Raw genomic sequence first — 6000 nt, 5'->3', positions numbered from 1 at the left:
AATAATACAAGAAATTAGAATTAGTGAAATATTACTACTGGAGAACTTACTGAAACTGAAAACGGATAAATCCATGAATAATCTAAATCCCCGATTTTTGAAAGATATGGCTATGGCTATGGATTTACTCTGGCTATTATTGTCCAAAACTCAATAGATTCTGCAATGGTTCTGCACATGAGAAGGCAAATGTGACCCTACTGTTCAAAAAGACATGCCTTGATATACTTAGTGCTGACATGAGATGTCTCTCATGAGGTCTCCAAATATTTTTCCTGGTATCAAATAACAGAATGTTTGATTTTCTATCTAATTGTTGGCATATAAAAACCATGCAGTAGGAATGGTGGTCATTTGTTATTGAGGCATACAGCACAGAAATTAGCCCTTCGGACCACCTATTTACACTAATCCTACATTAATCATATTTTTATTCTCCCCACATTCTCAGGGTTAAAATGTCTAATATCAGCGGGCATGCATTTAAAGAAAGAGAGAGAAAGTTCAAAGGAGATGTGTGGGGCAAGTTTTTTTTTACACAGAGAGTGGTGGGTTCCTGGAATGCGCTGCCAGGGGTGGTGGTGGAGGCAGATACGATAGATGCGTTTAAGAGGCTGTTAGATGGGCACAAGTATATGTAGAAAATGGAGGGTTCAGGCAGCAGAGCTCAGTGTAATTGGGCACCATTAGCTTAATTAGTTCGATACAACATTGTGGGCGGAAGGGCCTGCTCCTACGCTGTACTATTTTGTGTTCTATGTTCTATTTCCATCAACTCTTCCCAGATTCCATCACTCATCTACACACTAGGGGCAATTTACAGTGGCCAAATTAACCTTCCACTCCACACATCTTTGGGACATTAGAGGGAATCGGAGTATCTGGAGGAAACCCAAGTGGTCACATTCTCCACATGGAGAGCACCGAAGGTCGGGATTGAACCAGGGTCATTGGAGCTGAGAGGCAGCAGCCTAGCTGCGCCACTGAACTGCCTCAAATGTGCATTCTTGGGTGGGCATGAAGAGCTAAACTTCTCATATATACTTATTGGTCTATTAATCTGCAATAATTCCTTGTATTAAGCAACCAGAATATCTCTTTAAATAAACTGCATTGACACATTGTAAATTAGTTTGACTCAGTTAATAGGATCAATGTGACAGAAGAGAAGTCTGTGGACAATAATTGTTCCTTTAATGCTGTCACCTTTTTACGGATTGTATCAGGTGGCTAACTTCAGACTAGTCTTCCAACAATGTTTGGGAACAGAAGGTTCCAAAGAAGCTATTTGATAGGAAGCAACTGTAAGCATACCTGCTGCCTCTTTAAATTCTTTCATCTGTTTATAGTTTAAATTACTGAGTACTTCCCGTATCTCAGAGTCTGAATAAGAAAGACACTGAGACAGGATACACGCCTTTGGTTAACTTCTATGTTCATTTAGCATTTTAGTACATGAAATCATCCCTGAAGGGGAAATCTCCCCAGAGGAGAGACATCTACGTGCCCGTTCAAGGGTGAAAGAAGTTTAGCAAGTGTGACCCAGGGTGAAGCAACCGGCCCTGCAACAATAGTTCGACACCACTCCAGTGCAGGACTGAGGGAGGGCTATATTGTTCGTGGTCCCTCGGTTGAGATATTAAAATTTAGTTGCATCCAATGGTTCAGTTAGAGATAAAGGTACCAAGGCATTGCTTAAAGAAAATTAACTGCTGCAGGAGTCCGAACACAAAAGTTAATGAAAACCTCTAAAATGAACTAATTTACTTGGACTGTGAGTCACACCAATACTGCAGTGGAACACAGTGCCCAACTGTCTGCTGATGGGAAACAGGGCGGAAAGGATACAGTACTTGGTAAGAGACCATGCTGAGACAAACATTAGATAGCTCCATCAAACAAGATAAGGGGCAATGTGTCAATTGTTGATAAACACAGATTATTTCCCAGATTATTTCCTCCACAAAGCAACTTTTCTGCAAGAATTAATTAAGGACCAATTAAGTTAAACTATTCAGGCACATTGTATTCTTTTCACCCAGAGGGTGGTTGGAATCTGGAACACACTGCCTGGTGGGTGGTGTGGCAGATAATTTCATGACATTTAAGAACTACCTCGATGAGCAATTGAATTACCAGTGCTAGAAGGCCACAAACCAAGTGCTGGTAAATGGGATTAGTGTGGGTGGGTACTTGATAGTCGGCACGGAAATGCTGGGCTGAAGGGCTGTTTCTCTGCTGTATGATTCCATGATGTACATGGGATCAAACCAGGGGTCTGAGAGTGGGCCACATTCAATCGTGTATGTGTTGCCAGGCCCCTGGGAGAAGGGAAGGGCTGGTGGTGTGGGAGTTTCAACTCTGTCTTATGAGGATAGGTTGGGTGAGCTGGGGTTTTTCTCTTTGGAAAGAAGGAGGATGAGAGGTGACTTGATAGAGGTGAATAAGATGATAAGAGGCATAGATCGAGTGGACAGTCAGAGACTTTTTCCCAGGGTGACAATGGCTAACACGAGGGGACATAATTTTAAGGTGATTGTTGGAAGGTATAAGGGGGATGTCAGGGTCAAGTTTTTTTTACATAGAGAGTGGTGGGTGCGTGGAACGCACTGCCAGCAGAGGCTGTGGGGGAAGATACATTAGGGAAATTTAAGAGACTCTTAAATAGACACATGAATAATAGAAAAACAGGGGGCTATGTGGGAGGGAAGGGTTAGATAGATCTTAGAGCGGGATAAAATGTCAGCACAACATTGTGGGCCAAAGGGCCTGTACTGTGCTGTAATGTTCTATGTTCAGTCTGTAGGGAAAAAAGAGATAAAAAACCATGATTGCAGAGTCCACCAATCCCTCCGGAGTCAGGCAAGGGAAAGGTGATTGACTGGTCACTATTTCCTGATCTCTTGCACTGATGAGAAGACCAACTGAGTAAGGTGCTAGTAAGCTGCACAGACACCAACAGCAGCTGGAGTGGTACAATTGTTTACTTCATAGTGTTAAATAAAGGGTTAAATTGCAACTTGTTCTGTCCATCTCTCAAGTGCCTCATTATTCTATTGTCACAACCTTCAGGTAACAGGCAAAATGGAAAGCCCTGTTGTGTCCTGATCAACATTCCTCGCTCAGCCAATACAACGAGAAGTAGATGAACATAAGATTGTTATTTGTTGGATTTTACTTGAATATAACAACTCGCATTTAATTCTTAACAGCCATTTGCTATGTATTAAAGCTCTATATAAATACCATCATTTAAACTTTACTTCTAGACAAACTGCATCAGTTCCTTGAGTATGCTTAAGGCTATTTAATATACAGATGAGGTTCCTTTATTTAACATAAATAGATTGACCAGTTCACCCTTCCCAATGTATGAGGTATTTCTGCTGCAATTACAGACTTAGAGACTCAGTCAAAGTTCTGCAAGTCATTACCCAGACAACATTTAAAAAATTAGAGTGCTGAAGTTCCTAAGGGAGCAAACTACTATTACTATTAAACTGTGAAACTACATGCTGTGTCCTTAACCAATAATAAAAGGAAACAAAAACACATTAACTAAACTGTGAACTGTCATGTTTTAAATAGATCACGTGGCATGTGACAGAATAGTTTGCAAGGAAATAAATGGAAGAATGGAATTGGTGGGATTATTCTGAGAGCTGGCATAGATTCAATGGGCCGAATGGCTTCTGTCATGCAAAATATGGTAAGAAATATGAAAGATGAGGAAGAACGTTTTTCCCCAATGCTTATAGGATTGAAAGTCACCTTACCACTTGGTAAATCACAGTTGTGACCATTGGCAGGTCAAATTCCACCATGAAATTCAGCCTGGCACTTAATGTCATAACTCACACTTGCAACCCCAATGCAGTTTCCACGTTCCCTGTAATGAAGTCAAGCGCCATGCATCTTTCCTTTTGCAGCAAAGCAGAGGGGACTTGGACCATGTTGTCTTGGGGGGTGTCCATTCTTGGGCACTCTCAGGAGAACATGTTCTTAATAACAATGTCAGTCTGGGGAAGCTGCAAAATAGGTAAAATATCTACCCATTTCCCAACCTCCACAACCCAGCACCAAACCACCCTGATCTCCGCTCCCTAAACCATTGATTTCACCCCCTAACTTTGTTGTCGCTCCATCCCTACATCTACCGCTGTTTCAAAATCAAACCTGCCAACACATGCCAGCCTGCCCAATCTCACGTTAAGTAGTGGGCCACATCCTCCCTACTCTACACTCCCCCCTTCCAAAATGCCTCACTCCTATCCACAAGAAGAGCGGTCTGATCGTTTCCTTCCCAATTCCAACAAATGTATTTTACACCTGAGCGCTGCTGATGCTTCTGGGTACCCGAGCCAAAGCCCCTGCCTCACCAGCCACAGGCATACTTTGCAATTGAGGTTTCTGTCACAACTGAATTTTGATGCCGTGCGTCAACTGGCAAAACAGTTTGTGTTGCCACCTTATCCACGCTGAGCAGGGAGTGTGTGGTTCATTGGCAGTAAAATAGAACTGAAAGCCTTCCTGCTGATGATTACCTATGCACTCAGTAGGTATTTTTACCTCAGTTAAATGTGGAAAGAAGAAGAATCACAAAGAAAGAGAGACTGCGGATGCTGGAATCTGGAGCAAAAAAAAAGTCGATGTTTTGGACCACTGATGCAGATTGACGCGAAACATTGACTATCCTTTTGCTTCCCCAGAATCTGCTTGACCTGTTAAGTTCCTCCAGCAGTTTGTCTTTTGCTGAGGAATCATGAACCCTGCCTCACTGCACGGATTGGTTGCAATCTGATGCCACTCTTTCTTTGGTGCTTTCAGTTAACGGCTTGTGACGTGGGACCCTGGGTTCCTTTGTGAGGCGTTTATGAAGCAGACGCACTCACAGGTCAGGTTCTCTCACTTAGCTTGTGACTTGGTGTCAAATGACACAAGTTACAAATAGGTAGATCAGCGCAGCTGCTGTGCAGATACCAGACAGTCTGCCTAATCCAAGTAAAGGGTTCATGACCAATCGGGCATCATGTGTGGGATTCCAATGCATCTCTAAGAACCATCAAATGCCAAGAGAACTACACACCTTTAGAGCTAACTTGGAATAAGGGTCTTAAACTAATCTGAGACACTATACATCACTTCTGTGGTAATCAAAATACATTTTTCACAGGTGGGATGCAAGAATTTAATACTGACTTACAACCTGTCAAATCATTACACAGCGCTGCAGGCAATTTTGATTTCACATATGGTGCTAGAATTATAAGACCTGCATGATTTATGTTTGAATGAAATGTGTTGGAGGACTCTGAAAATTAGTTTGGGCTTAAAGTTTTTTTTTATATGGGTCATATTCAGAAGGGGCTCCAAAATTTCATTCTTAGATCAATTATCTTGCTCATTTAGAGGGATTCCTCCGTTCCCTTGCTTATCATTCCCACCCATCCTTACCTTCCATACACTGATGTGAGCTTGTCATTACTGTACAGGGGCTTTGTTCATTAACCAATCATCCTCCGATCATGGGAATCATTGAAAAGGTATTTTCAATGATTATTTTATATACCTTTTCATGCATGCATGGAAAGGGGCATGCATTTAAGCTGAGAGGGGGTAGGTTCAGAACAGACATGAGGAGTATGTTTTTTACCGAGAGAGTGGTGGATGCCTGGAATATGTTGCCTGAGGGTGGTGGAGGCAAATTCATTGGGGGCTTTCAAGAAGGATGGGCACATGAATGGGAGGAAAATAGAGGGATATGGCATCCTGTAGGCAGGAGGGAATAGCTATGTCGGCATAACATAGGCCCGTTCTGTGCTGTACTGTTCTATGTTCTATATGGATCCCCTATCCCTAGCTGCCCTAGAGGAAGTGGTGGTGGTGAGACTCCTTGTTGAATTTTATGAAGATAGTAGCACAATGTTGTTGGGAGAGACTGGCAGTATTTTGACCCAGCAATGAGTAGCCAATAGTAGTCCTTTCTAAGGGCCATTCAAC

This window comes from Pristis pectinata, chromosome 26 (genome assembly GCF_009764475.1).
Source record: "Pristis pectinata isolate sPriPec2 chromosome 26, sPriPec2.1.pri, whole genome shotgun sequence".
Taxonomy (NCBI): Eukaryota; Metazoa; Chordata; class Chondrichthyes; order Rhinopristiformes; family Pristidae; genus Pristis; species Pristis pectinata.
The sequence above is the reverse complement of the archived record's forward strand: the minus strand, read 5'-3'. Positions refer to the sequence as shown.